This window comes from Acomys russatus, chromosome 2 (genome assembly GCF_903995435.1).
Source record: "Acomys russatus chromosome 2, mAcoRus1.1, whole genome shotgun sequence".
NCBI lineage: Eukaryota > Metazoa > Chordata > Mammalia > Rodentia > Muridae > Acomys > Acomys russatus.
In genome coordinates, this window is record NC_067138.1 from 37,655,012 (window position 1) to 37,677,935 (window position 22,924).

At 38.3% G+C, this 22,924-nt stretch overlaps 1 non-coding gene across 1 annotated transcript; it reads right to left on the bottom strand.

The window, feature by feature from the left end:
• Positions 1-9,376: 9,376 nt before the first annotated feature.
• Positions 9,377-9,483, bottom strand: LOC127208069 (U6 spliceosomal RNA). The gene has a single exon (XR_007833055.1). It is a non-coding gene; the product is annotated as a U6 spliceosomal RNA (small nuclear RNA).
• Between the last annotated feature and the right edge of the window lie 13,441 nt (positions 9,484-22,924).

Below are 22,924 nucleotides of genomic sequence, written 5' to 3' on the forward strand. Positions count from 1 at the left end.
CTCTCCGATCACACAATAACAAAGTTTCCCACTTGAAAGAAAAATAAATGCCTGGTAGGTAGATTAACTCGATTACTCACCTGCCCCTCATTTTCTAGCTTCCTAGGCTGCAAAGGAAACAGTCAAAGAGCTTGGTTGGAATTGCAACGCTTCAACCCACCAACATTCTCTTTGATTCTCTCTCTAGTCCCTCATGTCCAGTGTACTCTGTATGCCAAGAAGATGAAGGAGTTATGGTTATGACGGCTCTACATTGGAACGTCATCCTTCATGCAGGCGGTGAGGGTATTTTAATACATTTTACATACTTTAACAGTAGCTGCATGTAAGCCACGGCATTTGAGGTCTGAAACATTTGTATATATATATACATCTTAATATCTCAGTCTCATCATGTTAACATAAACTACAAGGAAAAGGAGGAAGCAGACGTAGCCTAATGAAGATATATCTCTTGAAAGGAAAATTGGTCAGAAATGAATATCCTCCACAAATTAAGTTCTCTCCTGGAATGCTGTCGATTGCAAAAAGAAAGATAGGCACCACTTAGCAAGAAAGAAATGTAATTCCCATATGTAATTTCTGTCCTTACGTTATGTCACACTCCAGCCACCACTTTACCTAAGTGACCCCTTAAATAAGCTCATTTACACCGACAAGTATTTCCTTAACTCGAGCTGGTTTTCTTACCAACATGCGTTGTTTATACACATAAGCTGAGCTTTTAAAATAATAGGGATAATTTCAAGGTCCTAATAATACCCACTGAAATAAATTATTTAATATATTTCTTGAAAAAAAGAAGTAGAGTATGTCTTCTGGGTAATTGATATGAGGTATGCTAAAGCGTTGGTTGTATATCCATTTTTTTCTCCAATGTATGCAATTATCCACTCAGTCTGCACCCATTAATATTATTTTTCTTCCTAAGCTGGAAGTATTTAAAGCCATTAGAAAATAATCCAAAGAATTCTATTTGCTGAATAAATTTTAATTTGCATGGCACCAGGAATTTTTTATTAATGGGAAATAAATTATTGCAATCTTTGGGAAGGAGACAAGTTAATAGCTTTGTGAAAAGCAATGGAGAGAAAATGATCTTGAAAAGGTCAGGTCTCCTGTCACAGTGTCTTTATGCACAATTAAAACAAGTCAAGAAAGTGGCTATATAATCAGGACCATGAATATGCATTATATCCTAATGAGGGTGTGAAGATGGAGCAGGCTTAGTGCTAAAGTCATGGTGGGGTGGTAACATAAAAATGGTAATTTGTGATGTAGTATTTAACTGTGTTTCTCTTTCTTATAGAAAACTTAACTCTTTGTTGGCTAGTCCATCCTCTCTTGGTACACTTAGGTTCTTTCTACCTTCTAGGGAGCAATACCAATAACAGAAAAATTCAGAAGAGAATTGTTTCAACTTGGGGGAGCCAAAGTAATAGCCAAACATTATCCCTGTTACATATGAGTTATCTGAAGAACTAACATTCTCATTTTGCCATCAAATGCCTTGATTTTTTTCACTCAGTTGCATGAGACTAAGCACACATATAAATTCATTTTTATTCAAAGTAAAACCCTTTACTGATCCTGCCCTGTGTCCCTGTTGTTATACCCTTCCTCATCCCATTCCATGGGATAGCCTGTGGATCCCTTATAAATGACAATGGGAAACAGCAGTTCGCCTTGATGGAATTTTTTAAACCCCATGCATATATTTTATCTTGAATACCCTATTACAGGGGATATTGTTTGTAAGAGTGTTCTTTCTGTAGGAAAAACCTTTAGAAATAACATCAGGGGAATAAGTGGCAGCATCGAGAAGTTAACTTAAGTTCTTAAGTGGTCAATTACATCTGGGTAATGGCTGCTTCCCTGGGTCATGTTGCTGCCGCTCTGTGTGCTATTGAGTCCTTTCTGGCTATTCTACATTTTAATTGAATAGCAGTATGAACCTTCTGATTCAGTGGTCATTTAATAAAAGATAATGATCACTGAACAACGGTTCTGATTAGCTAATGGCAATTGAAAGGTTTCTAGAACCTTTCACAAGTCTGCCTGCTTATTCCAAATATTAATAGAAGACCTTGAACTAATAAGATTTTGATTCTTATCTTGTGAAGAAGTAAAAAAAAAAAAAAAAAAACCAAAGGAGAACTTAGAGAAAAGTATAAGTTTCCCTTCCTGCATTTCAGTAGGACAATGAACACATGCTATGAATCAGTAAGTCTGAGCACCACAGAGGATGAGCCCTAATGAAAGAGAGGCTGTCATTTCATGATCCCATGGAAGCGAGCACTGGTCATTTTCTAACTGGGTGCTAGCTTTCAAAATGTGTTGCCATGCCATCAGACCTCACTTCTCACACTCTGTGACACAAATACCCAGAGTCAGCATCACCCAAGCCCCCATTACTGCTTCTTGATGGAGTTCAATGACTTAATATGAACTAGTTTAGCCATTGGGACATGTGTAGTATAGAATATGGCAAAAGTAGTTCAGTGAGTGAGGGAGAAGAAAAAAAGTGTATGCCCACATTTTCTTCCTAAACATCAGTCCTGGAGTATCCAACACTGCATACTGTATACCAGATACATTATTTGGTGTAGGACCTACACATAGATAGAATTTCTTTCCATTTCACACATCTGCCTATAGGCTGATGAGCACAGGAATCTAGAGACTACAACCAAAAGAAGCATCTCATTGGCATAACTTTGAAATTGAACCCCTTTGAGACATTACAAAAATGGAATGTAATTGTGAGGAAGCAGTGGGAGATGCTATTAAATCAATATTCTCTGAAATATACAATAGAGGAGTAAAAATTGCTTTGTGAGTACTTGAGTAGCCAAGCATAAGAGAAAAGCTTGATTTGGGTGACAACCTCCCCTTGGAAACTCTGTTTAAGTAGAGGCTCTGAGAGCCTCAGAAATTTCCCTGTTAACAGTGAATGTGCAACTGCCAATGTTGGCTTCCATGGACTTCGGGAACTTTGTGCATAAGGAGAATTTGGGGACATTCAGTACCGAGTTTCAGTCTAGTTCTTCGGTTTAGGGTAATTGAAGTTCTCTTGTAGTAGGTATTTGGCTTAGGCAAGTTGATTAAATTCTGAGCTCAAATGATGTGCTTACTGATGAAGAAATTACAATAGCCATTTCGATCTTAGCCATTCTGATAGGTGTAAGATGGAATCTCAGTGTCGTTTTGATTTGCATTTCTCTGATGACTAGTGAGGATGAGCATTTCTTTAAGTTTTCTTGGCCATTTGATACTCCTCTGTTGAGAATTCTCTGTTAAGTTCCAAGCCCCATTTTGCAATTGGGTTGTTTGGTTTTGTGGTGTTTAATTTCTTGAGTTCTTTACATATTTTGGATATTAAACCTTTGTCAGATGAAGGGTTGGTGAAGATCTTTTCCCAGTCTGTAGGCTGTCGCTTTGTTCTACTGACAGTGTCTCCTGCCTTACAGAAGCTTCTCAGCCTCATGAGGTCAAATGACACCACATGTTGGCGAGGATGTGGAGAGAGAGGAACACTCCTTCATTACTGGTGGGAATGCAAACTAGTACAACCACTTTGGAAAGCTATCTGGCGCTTTCTCAGAAAAATGAGAATAGGGCTTCCTCAAGATTCAGCTATCCCACTCCTTGGAATATACCCAGAAAATGCCCTACCACACAACAGGGACATATGCTCAACCATGTTCATAGCTGCTTTATACATAATAGCCAGAACATGGAAACAGCCTAAGTGTCCCTCAGTAGAAGAATGGACTAAGAAACTGTGGTACATTTACACTATGGAATACTACTCAGCTATTAAAAACAAGGAATTCCTGAAATTTGTGGACAAATGGATTGATCTAGAAATTATCATAATGAGTGAGTTCACCCAGAAGCAAAAAGAGACAAATGGTATATACTCACTTTTATCAAAACACTAGTCTGAGGGATATGTACCATGAAAAACTTTACTTACCAAGAAAGTGGGTCAGAAGAGAGGACATCCTATTGAGACTTTAGCTGAGAGTAGCATGGAGGAATGGGGAAATAGTAGGACCCACAGGGTCCTGGAAACCTACAAGAAGAACTTTATGACAGGCAGATCTGGGTCCTAGGGTCCTTCTCAAACTAAGGCACCAGCCAAGGAGAATATAGGCAGTAAGCTTCGAACCCCTACCAAGACGTAGCCGATGAACATGATATTCTCCACCGTTGAGTGGAGAGTGAGATCTGACTCTCACACGAACTCTGGTGCCCCTTTTCTGACCACGTCCCCTGGATGGGGAGGCCTGGCGGCACTCAGAGGAAGAATAGCAAGTTACTAAGAAGAGACTCGATATTCTAAGAGCATATATAGGGGGAGGAGGTCTCCCTCAATCACAGACATAGGGGAGGGGAGAAGGGGGGAAGTGGGAGGGAGGGAAGAATGGGAGGAAACAGGGGAAGGGCTAACAATCGAGATGTAATATGAATAAATTAATAAAATTAAAAAAAAACAACAATAGCCATTTCACAGAGCTGTGACAAAACTGCGTAAACTCCCTAGCACCGTATCTACTCAACAGAGCAACAGCAGTATAGTTAGACTCATCCAGAGCAGATCAGGAGGAACTCCGGAACCTGGATACACTGGGGCCACAAGTCCTTCAAGTCAGTGCTGAGCTAATAAAGGATGGGGTTCAAGACTCCCAAGCATCTCATCCAGTCCTCGGCTTCCTCCCCAAGAGGACGAGATGGAAATTGCCTTAAAATTATCCCCCTTCCTCCTCCTGCTGTGTCCTTGAATCAACAAGAGAAATGAGGAGCAGCTGCCCGGGAGCTGCAGCCATTCTTCCTGCTTCCCACTGACTCCCTTTGGCACTTTGCTTTTCCACCCCAGCAGTGTACCTATGTGGAAAGGGTGAGGCTATGTCTGGACCAAGCCAATGTGATCTTTGGCACAAATAGCACAGAGGATCAGATCCTCTTCTGCGTTGTCCTAGGAAAAAATCACCAGGGGCAGAAGAAAGAAAGACAAGCAATTCATATAACAGTGAAACATGAGGCAACATCCGAGGGGCCCGTAAGATGCCTCAGCGGACAGAGGCACTGTGAGATGCCTCAGCAGACAGAGGCACTGGCCACTAAGCCTAGGGATGGTTGGGGGAGGGAAGACAGAGAGAACGGAGCCACTGAAGTTATCCTCTAACCTCCAAATACACATGTGTGCAGTGCAGGCAACACACACACACACACACACACACACACACACACACACACACACACACACACCACAGACACACACACACACAATTTTAAATTGTGAAAAAAGGCAGAGGATCTAAGATAAAGACTACAAATCTATAGTCACACATTTATAAATCATCCACAGGAATACAAGCTTAACAAACGCTTCTTCAGAATGGGTAGTCTTACTAAATGTTGCTACTTTAATGGTAAAGGAAATTAGTAACATATTGATAAAATAAATGTTCTAAAAATTGAAATAATTGCTAAAATGTCAACTTTAGAAGGCTATACATTTTACAAAAAATGTGTCCAATTTTGCATCATACCATCACTGAAGAAATTTTTGAGGGCCTTAATAATGGTTTTTAGATTTTAAATAAGCAACCATTTGACTACACATTTCTTTTTTTTTTTTATTTTTTTTATTTTTATTTTTTTTTATTATTAATTTATTCTTGTTACATCTCAATGTTTATCCCATCCCTTGTATCCTCCCATTCTTCCCCCCCGCCCCAATTTTCCCATTATTCCCCTCCCCTATGACTATTCCTGAGGGGGATTACGTCCCCCTGTATATTCTCATAGGGTATCAAGTCTCTTCTTGGCTACTTGCTGTCCTTCCTCTGAGTGCCACCAGGTCTCCCCCTCCAGGGGACATGGTCAAATGTGAGGCACCAGAGTACGTGAGAAAGTCGTATCACACTCTCCACTCAACTGTGGAGAATATTCTGACCATTGGCTAGATCTGGGAAGGGGTTTAAAGTTTACCTCCTGTGTTGTCCTTGGCTGGTGCCTTAGTTTCAGCGGGACCCCTGGGCCCAAATCTGCCTATCATATTGTTCTACTTGTAGATTTCTAGGACCATCTGTATCCTTTTATTTTGCTATTCTCCCATGCGTCTCTCATTTAGAGTCCCAATAGGATGCCTTCCCCTCTGTCCCAGTTTCCTGGTAAGTGAAGGCTTTCGTGGGTCATGCCCCTTGGGCTAGTATGCAGATATAAGTGAGTATATACCATTTGATTCTTTCTGCTTCTGGGTTAACTCACTCATTATGATCATTTCTAGCTCAATCCATTTATCCACAAATTTCGGGAATTCCTTGTTTTTAATAGCTGAGTAGTATTCCATAGTGTATATGTACCACAGTTTCTTTATCCACTCTTCTACTGAGGGACACTTAGGCTGTTTCCATGTTCTGGCTATTATGAATAAGGCTGCTATGAACATGGTTGAGCAAATTTTCTTGTTATGTGCTGGAGCATCTTCTGGGTATATTCCAAGGAGTGGGATAGCTGGGTCTTGAGGAAGCCCTATTCCCATTTTTTTGAGATAGCACCAGATAGATTTCCAAAGTGGCTGTACTAGTTTGCATTCCCACCAGCAATGAAGGAGTGTTCCTCTCTCCCCACATCCTCGCCAGCATGTGGTGTCACTTGAGTTTTTGATCTTAGCCATTCTGATGGGTGTAAGATGGAATCTCAGAGTTGTTTTGATTTGCATTTCCCTGATGACTAAGGAGGTTGAGCATTTCTTTAAGTGTTTCTCAGCCATTTGATACTCCTCTGTTGAGAATTCTCTGTTTAGTTCGAAGCCCCATTTCTCAATTGGGTTATTCGGTTTGGTGGTGTTTAATTTCTTGAGTTCTTTATATATTTTGGATATTAGACCTTTGTCAGATGTAGGGTTGGTGAAGATTTTTTCCCAGTCTGTAGGCTGTCGCTTTGTTCTCTTGACAGTGTCTCCTGCCTTACAGAAGCTTCTCAGCCTCATGAGGTCCCATTTATTAATGGTTGACATTAAGGCCTGGGCCGTTGGTGTTCTGTTCAGGAAGTTGTCTCCTGTGCCAATATGTTCCAGGCTCTTTCCCACTTTTTCTTCTAAGTGGCTTAGTGTCTCTGGTTTTATGTTGAGGTCTTTAATCCACTTGGATTTGAGTTTTGTGCAAGGTGACAAATATGGGTCCAGTTTCATTTGTTTACACATAGACCTCCAGTTAGACCAGCACCATTTGTTGAAGATGCTATCCTTTTTCCATTGAATGGATTTGGCTTCTTTGTCAAAAATCAAGTGACCATATGTGTGTGGATTCATATCTGGGTCTTCGATTCGATTCCACTGATCAACCAGCCTGTTGCTGTGCCAGTACCATGCTGTTTTAATTACTATTGCTTTATAGTACAGTTTGAGATCAGGTATGGAGATTCCTCTGGAGCACCTTTTATTGTACAAGATTGTTTTAGCTATTCTGGGTTTTTTGTTTTTCCATATGAAGTTCAGAATTGAACTTTCAATGTCTTTAAAAAATTGTGTAGTTATTTTGATAGGGATTGCATTGAATCTGTAGATTGCTTTTGGTAGGATGGCCATTTTTACTATGTTAATTCTCCCGATCCATGAGCAAGGAAGATCATGCCATCTTCTCAGGTCATCTTCAATCTCTTTCTTCAGAGTTTTGAAATTTTTTCATACAAGTCCTTCACTTGCTTAGTTAGGGTAACTCCTAGATATTTTTTATTGCTTGTGGCTAATGTGAAGGGTGTGGTTTTCCTAATTTCTTCCTCTGCAAGCTTGTCATTTGTGTATAGGAAGGCTACAGACTTTTTTGAGTTAATTTTGTATCCAGCCAATTTGCTGAAGGTGTTTATCAGCTTTAGAAGTTCTCTGGTGGAGTTTTGAGGGTCACTTATGTACACTATCATATCATCTGCAAAGAGGGATAATTTGACTTCCTCCTTTCCCATTTGGATACCCTTGATCTCCTTTTGTTGTCTTATTGCTCTGGCTAGAACTTCGAGTACTATATTGAAGAGATATGGAGAGAGTGGGCAGCCTTGCCTTGTTCCCGATTTGAGAGGAATTTCCTTGAGTATCTCACCATTTACTTTGATTTTGGCTATTGGCTTGCTGTATATAGCCTTTATTATGTTGAGGAAAGTGCCTTGTATCCCCGATCTCTCTAAAACTTTAAACATGAATGGGTGTTGAATTTTATCAAATGCTTTCTCTGCATCCAAGGAGATGATCATGTGGTTTTTTATTTTCAGTTTGTTTATATGGTGGATTACATTGATGGATTTCCATATATTAAACCATCCCTGCATGCCTGGAATGAAGCCTACTTGGTCATGATGAATGATATCTTTGATGTGTTCCTGTATTCGTTTTGCAAGTATTTTATTTAGTATTTTTGCATCTATGTTCATAAGAGAAATTGGTCTGAAATTCTCTTTCTTTGTTGAGTCTTTGTGAGGTTTAGGTATCAATGAGACTATGGCCTCATAGAATGAATTTGGTAATTTTCCATCCATTTCTATCTTTTGGAGTAGCTTGAAGAGTATCGGTATTAGCTCGCCCTTAAAGGTCTGGTAGAATTCTGCACTGAAACCATCTGGCCCTGGGCTTTTTTTGGTTGGGAGACCATCGATGATTGCTTCTATTTCTGTAGGGGAAATGGGACTATTTAGCTTGTTTATCTGTTCTTCATTCAACTTTGGCAAGTGAAATTGTTCAAGAAAATCGTCCATTTCCCTTAGATTTTCAAATTTTGTGGCGTATATGCTTTCAAAGTAGGATCTTATGATTCTTTGAATTTCTTCAGTGTCTGTTGTTATGTCTCCCTTTTCATTTCTGATTTTGTTGATTTCAATACTGTCTCTCTGCCTTTTAGTTAGTTTGGCTAGTGGTCTGTCTATCTTGTTGATTTTCTCAAAGAACCAGCTTTTGGTTTTGTTGATTCTTTGGACTGTTTTCTTAGTTTCTAATTTGTTAATTTCAGCCCTGAGTTTGATTATTTCCAGGCGTCTACTCCTCTTGGGTGTTTCTGCTTCTTTTTTTTCTAGGGCTTCCAGTTGTGTTGTTAAGATGCTTATGTGCGATGTTTCCAATTTCTTTTTAAAGGCACTTAGTGCTATGAATTTTCCTCTTAGCACTGCTTTCAATGTATCCCACAAATTTGGTTATGTTGTTTCTTCATTGTCATTGAATTTCAGAAACTCCTTGATTTCTTTCTTTATTTCTTCCCTGACCCAGGTGTCATTTAGCAGAGAGTTGTTTAGTTTCCACATACGTGTAGGCTTTTTGTTATTTCTGTTGTTGTTGAATTGCAGCCTAAGAGCATGGTGATCTGATAGGATACAAGGTATTAAAAATATGGAACGCTTCACGAATTTGCGTGTCATCCTTGCGCAGGGGCCATGCTAATCTTCTCTGTATCGTTCCAATTTTAGTATATGTGCTGCCGAAGAGAGCACTGACTACACATTTCTGAGTTAAGAAGCAAACCAACAAAATGACCAGTTTAAATTTTATTGTAACATGCATGTGAAGAAAGCCTAATGTTTTTTCCACATTGCATCATACCTTACGTTTACAACCAACCACCAAAATAGAAATTTCTGAAAGTATGCTTCCCATTTGAGAGATGAAAACCTTGAGGCACCATAACGCTGTAAAATTAGCCAAGCCACTCACATAGCGAATCTTAAGGTTCGAGCCTGATGGAATTCTGTGTTCTTAGACAACACTAATTGATTATAGAGATTGCCTTTGGGGCTGGAAAAAATCTAATGTGTGAATTGCAAATGTCTGCCTTGTTTTCCAGCCTTTTTGTAGTTATTGAATCAAAATAGGATTTAATTCACTGTCTGTTTCATAAGCTGCTCTGATAAGCAGGGTGTATTCTGAAATTCTTTTCAGCATATCTGATGCTGAAATTCTGTTTTTCCTTCAAGCTATAGAATCTGCTAACCTGCAATTTTAGAAGCACCTCCACCATAGTTGTTGTTTTATGAATTCTGCTTAACTCTAGGTTGTGCTGAATTAAAGTCATCTCAATATTACCCTGAAAACATATCATGATGCATACATTCTCATGGCATTCGCTGCTTAAGAATCTCGAGGACTGATGGGTCAATTGAGATTCTTGTCATTTGGTCCAGGACTAGATGACTGATAGGGTCCCAGCTTGGAAATACCGCTTTTGTCTTTCCCTCCTTACTGGCTTATCCTGGGGTGCTTTGGCTCTGATGACATATAGGAACCACAGTCTCACCTCATGCTTCTAGCAGCCACACAAAGGCTAAGCCATCACCAAAGGCTGTGAAAAGAAGCTTACATTAGGAAAGATTTTCTGTAAGATGAGAGTCTGTAGTAAAAAGATAAATACAGAGGCAGTAAGAAGAAACAATTCTAAAATAGGAGATGGAGAATAGGGAGATGGCTTAGTTGATAAGAATGAGAATGGTATGAAAATTTGAGTTGAACCCCAAGCACCCAAATAAGAAATAAGGTATATGGCACTGTTGCACATGTCTATAACCATTGCCTTAGAGGACAGAGGTAGATGGATCCCAGGAGTGTACTGGTCATCCAGACTAACTGGCATGGTGAGCTTCCACTTAAATGAGAAAGCCTATATTAAATGAATAAGGTAGACAATGCCAGAGGAAGGGATCCACTGTCTTTCCCTGGCCATAACCCCCCCCCCCCGCTATTCATACATATATCATGAAAAATTAAAGTTAACATAAATGTTGTGAACTGTCAAGAGGGAATTAGGGCATAGGTCTGTCCAGAGTCTATGGCCAGCTGGCTAAAACAAAAACAAACAAACAAACAACAACAACAACACACACACACACACACACACACACACACACACACACATACACACAAAACAGACAATATAGTTCTATGTTAGAGTCCAGGAAAACCAGAAGGAAATCTGCCCACACCTCAGCTAAGTGGGCCCTTCTTTCCCAGTGTTAGAGGAAAAGAAAGTAAGTATCTGTCAATGGATGGTAAAAATGTTGCCCCATTGTTAATGGTTAAACTATACCTAACTTGAAGAAGGTATGTCCATGAGTAGGAACTCAGCCCTCGAGTGACACTTACCTCTGACTTTTTCTGGAACACATTAGGGGAAACTGAGTTACTGAGAAGGGTGATGCACATATATGTGGTGTGACATTTGATACACGTACTGAAACGAGAAGGATGATTAGGGAATTAGGTCATGGAAGAGTGCACACCTTAGCCTACATGAAAGGCTACCAATTCTCAGCATTGAAAGAAAAAAGGCAGAGGAGGGACAATTTCTCTTCTTTTTCCAGTATTTTTGAAATATAATAAACAAGTTTAATTTTCTATGTTTAAGATAAGCATTATTTTTCCATGTCCATAATAATGAAATAATTACTATCATCGATCTGTAGACATATCTATCATTCACACACCTCCCCCTCCTTTTATTATAGGTTGCTTAGCAAATTTTAAGTACTCAATACGGTATTTTTAACTATCATCACTATGTGATGCATTAAATCTCCAGGATGGATTGATTCTTGGTCACTGAATTTTTTTGTCCCCTAACCAATATCATTCCATTATTGCCCCAAGCCTTTGACAGCCATTGTAGATTCTGCCTGCACAATTTCAGCTTTTGTGGGTTCTGTGAAAAAGTAAGGTCTTTCTCTGTCAGGCTCACTTTTTTCTAGCATAGCCTGCCAGCTTTGCCCATACTGTCACAAATGAAAAGATTTCCTTTTAAGGCTCAATACTATTCCACTCTATGTGTGTGTTTAAGCAACGCACACATGCTCTTTGTCCATTTATCTATCGGTGGATGCTTAGGTTGATACCGTATCTTCACTATTATGAGCAGTGCTGCAGGGAACATGATAATGTGAGTCTTGTAACTATGTTTAATAGGAAATGTGAAGGATATATTATTTTTGTTTGTAGTGCTACAATTCCTTAATTTATGTGTGCTTTTTAAAAAATTTTTTATTAATTTATTCTTGTTACATCTCAATGGTTATCCCATCCCTTGTATCCTCCCATTCCTCCCTCCCTCCCATTTCCCCCTTATTCCCCTCTCCTATGACTGTTCATGAGGGGGATTTCCTCCCCCTGTATATGCTTATAGGATATCAAGTCTCTTCTTGGTAACCTGCTATCCTTCCTCTGAGTGCCACCAGGTCTCCCCCTCCAGGGGACATGGTCAAATATGAGGCACTAGATTCGTGTGAAAGTCATACCCCACTCTCCACTCAACTGTGGAGAATGTTCTGTCCATTGGCTAGATCTGGGTAGGGGTTTAAAGTTTACCGCCTGTATTGTCCTTGGCTGGTGCCTTAGTTTGAGCGGGACCCCTGGGCCCAAATCTGCCCATCATAATGTTCTACTTGTAGGTTTCTAGGACCCTCTGGATCCTTCTTCTTTGCTATTCTCCCATGCTTCTCTCATCTAGAGTCCTAATAGGATGGCCTCCCCTCTGTCCCAGTTTCCTGGTAAGTGAAGGCTTTCGTGGGACATATGTGTGCTTTTTTAATGCTCAAATCCATGCATTCCTTCATGTATTTTGCTGCTAACATGATATGTCCTTCAGGAAAAAAAATTAAAAGTTATGTCTGCCTAGACAGCTAGATTATGAAAAGAGAAAGAACTTACAATAAGTAAACCTAAACACCTGATTGTTGTATTCAAAACCTAGCTAATACGTAGAAAACTGCAATCTGGTTTTCTTCAAATAACTTAGGGAATATGGAATGATAACAGAGAAAGATTAGAATTCAGTGTAATGAACCAGGTGGACAGGAGGGAGAGGGTGTGCAGAAAGCATAAACAGCTCTTCAAATCAAGGAAGCCTGGGAGAACGGGAAGTGCTCCGAGGTATAGAAAGCGATGAGCCTGAAGAAATCAGTAGGGATGGCTGATGGAAATTCTTGCACATTATGTGAATGAATTTAAATGATTTCTTTTCTTATGGGAATGTAGAAAAACTGAATAAATTTTAATCATAAAAATGACGTTGTATTGGGGGGCCTAACAGATCATTCTTGCGAATCTGTAAAAATGAAAAGAAAATGATTGAGGGGCAAAGCCCAATCATGGAAACCTTAGTATGCCCTTAACAAATATTTTCATGGAACCATGGAGAACTCCTAAGAGGCTTGAAGAAGAGAGTGAACTCATTCAATTTGCATGTTAAAAGAATTATTCTGATTAAAATATAACAATAAGAACAATAAGAACTGAGTAAAGAAGCTCGAAATGTTGTAAACCGTTAGATGAAATGAGGGTGGACAGTGGGAAGAGGCCCTGCATTTACTGGCAAAATAAAGTGCACAGGAATCAGCCATGGTAAGATGCTGGTGTAATAAAGGGATGGAAATGTAGGGTACCTAGATTTTAACGTCTAAGACATCAGTCTAGGGAGAGAGCATAGCTATTAAGAGCACAAGCTGCCCTTCCGAAGGACCCATGTCTGATTTCGCAGCACCATCATGGTGGTTTGCAACCAACCATAACATCAGTCCCTGGGGATCTGACACCCTCCTTTTGGTATTCACAGGTGTCAGGCACACATGTGATGCAAAGACATACAGGCCGGCAAAGCACCCACACATGTAAAATAGAGTTATACTCTTAAGGGTAAGAGGTTTTACAATCCAAACATAGCTCCAAGTCAGAAGGGAATGTTTGCGGGTTTTTTTTATGCAGAGTTCAATGGATGTTAAAACATGTGAGTAACATTTATTAGGCATAAGCAGACTCACCACGAAGCTAATGACTTCTAAGATATTTTCTCACATGCCTTGTTCCAAGGTTTAAGCTGTCATATTTACAGTTTGGTTTGCTTGTTTGTTTGCTTTTAATAAAAAGGAGCTCTGAAAACCTGGGCTTCAGAAATCTGGTGTTTAAGGCAAATTACCATGTACATCTGATTTGCTGAAGCTATGGTATAGAGTAATATATAAAGTAACAAAAGCAAAAAAAAAAGAAAAGAAAAGAAAAAATGATAAAAGTATTATGCTGATGCTTTCTTCAAATAAATGAGGTAGCATGTGTGACTTCACTATTTTATGTAAAGGTGTTTGAGTTAATGACTTTGGTACTCAAGAGTGCTGCTCATGCATATATCTTATTTTCACAAATTCCTTCTGGAATGTTTTAAGAGGATCACTGAAGGGATGTGCAATTGGCTTAGAACCTTAAGTGTCCTCTGACCTTATGGTTCCCAGTTATTATAATAGCATGGCAGTTACATCCTGTGGCCTGGTGAATCCAAACCAGCTGTAGTCCCCTAGAAACTTGGGCTGTCTCTTCTTTCCCAGGTCACTTGAGATAGATAGATAGATAGATAGATACTAGATAGACAGGTAGATAGATATGTAGATAGATGGTTGATATAGGTAGATATTATTTCTTTATATAGAAAATGTATCAAAAATTAAATTCTTGAAGCAAATTGAAACCTTTTTCTCATGTTATGAATGCACTTTGGGATACAGATAGTCACATCAATTCATTTGTGTAATTTCTATTTTGTGTACTATAGATGGAAATAAGTGATTGTTAACAAAACTGACTAACAAAGGCTAAAGTCTTGGTACTTAGCAGAAAGCTCTCTGACTTTTTTTTAATAGAAGAAATGAATATGGATTCATAAATTGCAAATACTTTACAAACTGACTTAACTTGTTAGCTTTCAAAACTATCTGTTGAGTGGAAATATGAGGCATACAATTTTAGCACCACTAGAATGTTTCCATCCACAAAAAAGCCAGGTCCTGCTGGAGAACCTTTTGAAATGGTTTTCTATATAACTGTGAGATGTTTGTGTGTTTTAAAATAATCAGAGATATCTTCAGAGACAAAAGTTGAAGCTGTTGAATGGTTTTGTTGGGGATTTTGGACTCTCAAAGTTAAATAATTAAATTAGGCTTGATAATCTCCAGAAGCAAGAAGAATGTAAACAAGACAGAGATGGGATCAGTGTGTCTGTGGCTGAGGAAGGCATTCTCATTCCCTCTGCCCGTCTCTCTCTTTTCTCTTCTCTCCCCTCATAGTGGAGACATGTACATGACAGAGCTTGATATCTACCTGTTTAACTTAGGAGAATAACATAATTTTAAATGAAGATGATGTGTGACAGCATTAGCAAAAGGACTTCTAAATGATCGACCTGGAAATTCTGTGATGGGATTTGTGAGTTCACTTCTGGCCCCTAGAATATCCTGGAGGGTCATTCAACCTAATAAAGCCTTCTGTTTATAAACAAGTTTTTCTATTTGATGTCCTAATTCTGAAGTAATGCAGACATGGGAACAGGAACTGTATCAGTGTTTATGATATGTTTGCCCCTTGGGAACAGATAAAATAAAAGGAATTAAAATATAAACATCAACTGTGTTTTGCTTTATGTAATTCACTATCTAAATGTTCACAAAGTCAACAATGTTCATGTAGTTAGATAATAATTTTAGAATTAATATATGCAGGCTTCTCTGATGACTACAAAGAATGTCATTTTGGAAAGAGGGAAAGATAGATGAGAAATATTACGATTAAACTTGCAAGTCGTGAAAGTGAAGGTCAATTTAGAAATATCTCAACCTTGGATGAATTTTATTTACTACCTAGATCCAGCTACACAGTGTGATTCTTCTGCTTCAAAAAAAAAATTTAAAGGCAATAATCAATATAATCAGACACATGGCCCAATATAAAGGTCTATATTCTTAAAGCTTCAGGTTTTTAATAATAAATACAGGTAAATTTTTCATTTAGGAAATAGGATTGTCAATATGCCACTGTTCAACTATTCATTTTACTCATTGGTGATGGTTTAAGGGATATAGAAGATAAATTTCAAAGATAACTACAAAATTTCTCCTTTTTTTATTTCCTCCTCTGTGTTATGTGGTCTTGTCATCAGGGGATAGTGACTTTTCTCCTTCCTGTGGATCTAAACTGTTACATTAGTCACTAATGGAATGTAGAAAAAAAACCATTGTAAACTTTCAAACCTCTTTCTGCAAAGACCTTTTACCTTCTGTTTGTCCTGAGACCATCTATGTCAGAACCATTTCATGCTTCGACAAATTAAGGGACACACACCACAGTATTGCAACTATCTCCCCATTTAACCTGATCCCCAACTGATACTAGCCTCAATGTGTCAACTAAGCAATTACAGGAAAACCTGTCTAGTCAGCAAACATGTTAATTTGTTGGGCTTTCATGCCACCAAAGTTCATGTTTACTTGTTTAGTAATAGATAATTTATTCCAAGGATAAGAACATTCTTGACAATACATAAAATGATGACTCAATCATTTATTCCAGAATTACCCATAGGACAGTGGCAATGACAACATTCAGTTTCCCTTTCCGGGATTCCACTTGACTTTAGGTATGAAAAGACCATCATTTTTACCAATGCTGTGTTATCCTGTGAATGAACAACTTACACTGTGAGCTTTGCCTATAGCATCACAGCTACAATCAAATTTTGATTCCTAGATATACCCCAGCCTTTAGAGAAGATTCTGAATTACACCTTAAATATGATAAATCCTTTATAGATGATCTCATGTGAAATTCTATTTCTCTAGCTTGATTGATAATATGTTGTGCTTATAAACAATTTTTACTTCCCCAGAATTAATTTAGACCAGCCATCAGTTTCAAAACCTCTGGTGGAGAGCAATTTATTTGGGGGACTAATGGAGAAGAAAAGGAGAGACCTGTCCACTAAGGGACAATGATCAAATCTCGGCACCAGAGTCCTTATTAGTGGAGAGACCCTGCGGGAACACAGAGGAAGGGGATGCAGGCTATCCAGATGAGACCTGATAGGCTGTGGTCAGATGACCCCACCTGTCTAGCAGAGGGGAACAGAGCAGAAAACGGAGGGAAGGTGGGAACAGGAAAATAAGAGCGATGGGCTTGCAATTGGGATGTAATGTGAAATAATAATAATAATAATAATAATAATAATAATAATAATAATAATAATAATAATAATAATAATAAATAATAATAATTCAAAAAAGAAAGAATGAGTGAAAAGAAGGGACCAAAGAAGACCCCTGGCACATTCATTATCTACCCCTGGGACCTGAACGTGCTTCTTTCTGTAAAACTGAATTTCCCAGGAGCCCCGATTGCTAGATTTTCCTCCCAGAGTCTAATTCTGCTTCTGAATAACTGCCATGCTCTTCCCCCAATAGTGTTCACTGTATCTAAAGCATGTTTCCCAGTTTTACTACCTGAGAAGTTCAGCCAGCAAAATAAACTCAACACACATCAAAGGTTGAATCCTGAGTAGATCCTCCATTGCAGCAGTAACTGAGAAACCCATTTAAAAAAATACTGGGACAGACATTTTATCTGCGTGTTTGTCTTGCTATTTTAATATTTGATAAAGGAATACAAAAATGCGGGCATGCTTATTTTGCTCAAATGCCTCACTGTGAGAGAGCTTGATCCCTGCTGCCAAGAAATGAGTTTTATCTTAATTTCAAGATTTAGCATTGCACAGACATTTAATTCACCTGCCATCCCATCCCCTGGCTCATTTTCCCATCAGCCCCTGCAGTCTGAGGGATCCATGATTACCACACAGTATCACTTGTGAGAAGAACCATTTCCATCACTACCCAATAAGGTATGTAGCAGTTCTCCAACCCTGAGGGCACTATGACCTTTCACCTCATCTAATTTGGTTTATCTTAGCATCTTTGCTTCTACTTGGCCCCTAGTGATTTCATATGACTGTGTCGCCCACAGTGTAAACAAGACCCCTAACAATAAGCTTCATTCTATTATGTGAAAGGTGCTCTTACGTGATCGTCTTAGCATCATGTGTTTACTGCTTCTTTCCTGCAGCCGTGTGTTTAGAAATAATACCTCATGATATGAAAGCACCTGTGCTCATCTTTCTCTTCCGAAGCACATAACCGTTAAACTCAAAACACTTATTATAATAGCCTAGTATATATTTTTTCTCTCTTAGACTCTTACAAAATTGTAGCATATACTAGCGTAGTAAATAACCAGATAACTCTTACAATGATTATCATAACTATTTAATATTATTTTACCCAATATGTTCTACTTCTTTCCCATGGAAATGTTCTTTTCTGGCAGAAAACCATTTGGAAATGGAAACATACATGTAAACAAGACAGGCAACCCTGACACAAACTCCAGCTTTCTTCTTAGACAGACCTTTTAAAAACCCTTCAGCCAGTTTGAGAATTAATGTTCAGGATCTATACAAGTATGCTTTTTTTTTTTTTTTTAATGTCTCATACTTCTCTGGGTTTTTGACCATCTGTCATGGGAAGCCAGTTTTTTTTTTTTTTCCTGTGGAGGTCCTGAGTTAGTAGTCTTTCTTTATAATCTATCAGAAGCTAAAGTTAAAAGTATGGGTGAGAGGCCCCTTAAAGGCTGCCTCTCACTGCCGGGTAGCTGGCTCTGTTCGTCCTGTGCTGCAACGCTCTCTAATTAAAGTGGTCTACTTCTTATCTGTGGTCTAGTTTCTGGGTGATCTGTTTGCTCCTGTGATGCAAAAATGATGGAGTCTGTAAATCTCCTTGGGGCAGGAAGCATAACCTACTGATATGGATCGAAACAGAAAAATATTTCTCTCTCTCTCTCTCTCTCTCTCTCTCTCTCTCTCTCTCTCTCTCTCTCTCTCTCTCTCTCTCTCTCTCTCTCTTTTCCAGGTAGAGACACAGATCACAGGGCAACTTTTTTTTTTATGTTCAGACACAGTAACTAAGGGTTGTAGAATAGGAATGGATAAGGTACCTACTGTCAGTGTTCCTAATATTTTTTTTGTCTCTGTGAATACAGTGTAGATGGAAAAACCTCTCAAATGTGCTGCTCTCCAGTACCCAATGGCTAGCTCTCATAGTCAGGCTATATCCAGCTCTAGGATAAAAACAAAAAACTTGACCATTAAAAAGTCAGTTGCTGGAAATAGTACATTTGTCTTAATTTTTCTGATTTTTTTTATGGCTACCAATTAAACATTTTTATTCACTTAGCATTAATAGTATGTCTACATGATTTTTTGAGTCCTGAATTACTGGACATTTCATAAAGTAATATGAGGTAATAAAGAAGTTTTATCCTTTTGGGATATTCATTCAAGGCTACTTAATAATCTGATATACTCCCCCTAAAATTTCTGCTACGGTGGAAATGTTTTATAACTAGCCCTGTTGAATACATTCAGCATCTCACAGTCACGTCTTCCTGTTGAACATCTGACATGTCACTAGTGTGGCTTAGAGGAACTCAACTGTAAATTTCACTTGCCTTTAGTTAAATTTGAATTAAATAGATACATGTGGCTAGTGGCCACTCTATTAAGTAATTCAGTTCCATGAATTTTGCAGTAGAGTCTCCAATACACATATGAAATCATAATGGACATTGGTTTTGTTTCCCCCAAAAAATAAAATTAAATAAAAACTACATAAATCATAATCAGTGGTTTTCAATCTGTTTTGGGTTTTGTGTCGTTATTATGTTACGTTTTTATTTTCTGAGACACAGTTTCTCGCAGTAGACCTAGCTGTCTTGGAACTCTATCTGTAGACCAGGCTGGCCTTGAACTCACAAACTCTACCTGCTTCTGCCTTCTGAATACTGCAGCTAAAAGTGTGGGCCACTAGCTTATATTTGTTCATAAAGTAGTATTTATGTGTGCATTAACCACGTGCTACACAGCGACTTCAGGTCATCAAGCAACTATTGAGTGATAGGCACCAAGAGAATAGCAGAGATCAGATAGAAAAGGTTGTGAAAAGCAACTGAAAGCATCTGAGGTGGATTGATCACAGAGAAATACAACAAACAATTCTGCAAATGTTAATCAATGAGCCAAACGAGAGCATAAAGTACTCACAAGCCAAGACACTTAAATAAATTTGACATCTTTTATGGACCACAAAATTAACAATGGAAATATAAAGCCAGTAGGGAATCATAAACAGTGCACTTAGTTAGCAGTGACCTCTGCCCTGTTACTAAGACCTACCAGACAGTTCCCCACCGGATCTTGACTATGACCCTGGATCCTAGTAGATTCAGAATTGTGAATATTGAGCAAAAGGAATATCTTCCCTCAGACTCCTAAAGTGTCACTTTAGCTTGGGTTGGCTTGGCTTTAACTTTTAGTCATTTGTTTTCTTGTAACTTTAGCACACTACAAAACAAAATTGAAATGTCAATAAAAAAATATTGCCAAATACATAGGAACATTAAAAAGGCCACAGGGGAGAATTTGACAACTAGTGATAAAGTTAAATTTAAAGTGACATAAGTGCATACAATTGGCTGAGGTAAGTATAATTTCCTTGTCAATATAACAGCCTTTAAAAAAGATCACAAAATCAGAAGCTTATAGGCCATTACATGAAGGTTGAGTTATAATGTTCTTTCCAAACATTAGCAGAGTAAATTGAATTGGATGAAGCAAAGAAGTGCAGATGGGGTGGGGGTAGGGATGAAGGAAATGCAAACTGTAGCACAGAAGGAATAAAGAGGTTGGGAATGTTGGATGGAACCAGCCAGACTCCAGTGGGAAATGAATTAGATAATGTGATATAGCCATAATCTGATTTGAGTTTTAAATTCAAAGTAAAAATGTGAAACAGCATTGTATAAGAATGTGCTCTTTCTTAATGTCGGCACCTTGGTCTTAAATGATATGAGAGATGCGGGAGGAGTCAAAGACCCCCTAGAGGCTCTAATTCTATCCACCCCACAGAGAGTAGCCAGTCTTTTTCAATAGTCTGACATGAACTGGATTCCCAAACACAACCTCACTTATTTCACTGTTGAATGATATTTTCTACTTCCAAGTTCTCTAATGTAAACATTTGTCTTGTGCTTTAAATATAAACCCTATTTGACTTTGTATTTTCAAATATTCTATATACCTGTTAATGTGCCTACCTATGTAAAAACACTTGGGGTAAGCACTTAACATCATTTAGCTCTTGTCTTTTCTAATGTCCTAATACTTTTTATTTTCCCCACATAGATTTTGTTCTCAAATCCTCTCTTTTGTCTTTTACTTTCTGATATGTTAGACAGAGTTTAAGGTGAGGGTTTTTGTTGTTGTTGTTGTTGTTGTTGCTTTATCATTTTTACTTATCCTAGACTGCATATGTAAAGTAACAAAATGGTAAGGAAATGCCAACACCTAGCTACTTACATAAGATGAACCAAGGTTTTACTGAAACTTGTCTTATCTCCCGCCAACCCCAGTGGGCCATTCGCCATGACACATTTATCTGAAGTCCTATCAGAAGCTCTATGAACAGATTGCTTGTCAGTAACCTGACCCAAGCAAAGTAAATACATTACTCACCTAGCCCCTGACCAATGAGTAGATGAGATTTTAACTCTTGTCCAAGAAAAGAAGGGATGCCCATGCAAGGTGAGCATAAACTGACTCCTAGAGTACCAAAGCAATGCACCAGAAGATAATCTCCCCTGACCTTGAAGATGCACATTTTTAGTTCTCTGCTTGGCCATTGCGATCATGACCATCTCTATGGACTATGAGTGCCTAATGCCCTGTTCCATTTTGTTACGTATATAAAATACAGTTGTTTATAAAGTATTGTAAACATACCATTGTACTATACCTCTATAATATGTTATGTATTATCTATCTATGGATAGAATTCATGTTTTGAGTAGCTTTGGCCTATGTGTTTACCCTATGTACCCAGGAATCTGTAAAACACACAATTATATCACCTTTTCTTTATATCTATCATTATCTAATATCATTATCCACTATTTGAAAATACATAAAATTGTGATGGCTTTTACTTTGACCTTTTCTTGAAGTTCACTGAAATCTAATTTTCTACCTGTGTCAATCACTAGAAAGTTCAGGTTTATTGTTTAATACTAACTTTCTCTCAAATGCCCGTAGTTCATGAGATTATTCATTGGATGTAACAAATAAAGAACAGTCATTATCTTAAAATATAAATTTTTTGAAACAGAGAAACAACATGATTCATTTAATATTTCCAAATAGCCACATATGAAATCTATATTTTTAGTCTCCAATTTAAAAGGTATTGATAATTAAAATACAATTTTTCAGGTCCCTCAAGGGCTTATATTTCTGTATGAACCAAACACCAAAAAGCTATATAACTAGAATAGCATATATTTCACCCATTGTGACAAAAGTTTATTTTCTCAGGTATCAGCAGAAAATAGCAAGTATGTACTCCACACAAATGCAAAATTTTAAATCTAGCAATCCTTTCACCAAAGGAAATGTCTGCAGGATATTTTAAATCATGAAGTGTGTGGATACACTCATTAACCTATGGGAATTAGCCATCTGGCACATGGTATCCTCACTGGCTTGAAAGAAAAATAGGTCCTGCTTACAGAATACTACTTTATTCAATATGCAGAACAGCCATTAACAGAACACTCACTGTTGGGTTGAAACACAAGGAAATAAAATCTGGGCCAGAGAAGTAAGTCATCCTTAAAAACTTATTAGAGTCCCAGTGACACTGATAAGACTGCACAACAACCTTTTTTCCTAATCAAAGACTCTACAACAAAAAAAGCAGCTGTATGTGAAGAAAAGACGTCCCGTTCACAAGCACCTAGAGCAGTTTACAGTCCAGGTCCATCTGTCTCTCTGTAGACCACTGATAACATTCCATACATTAACAACTGCTCATCCTGACCCCATATCTAGCACTGGAAAATGATACTACATGGTGGATTGAACCTGGAAAACACCTGTGCTGGCATCTTGTCCAAGTTCATTTGAAGCTGTGGTACTTGTTCATTAGGGCCAAAGCAGCAACCAACTCTTTCTCTGCCTGAGTAAACGGGATT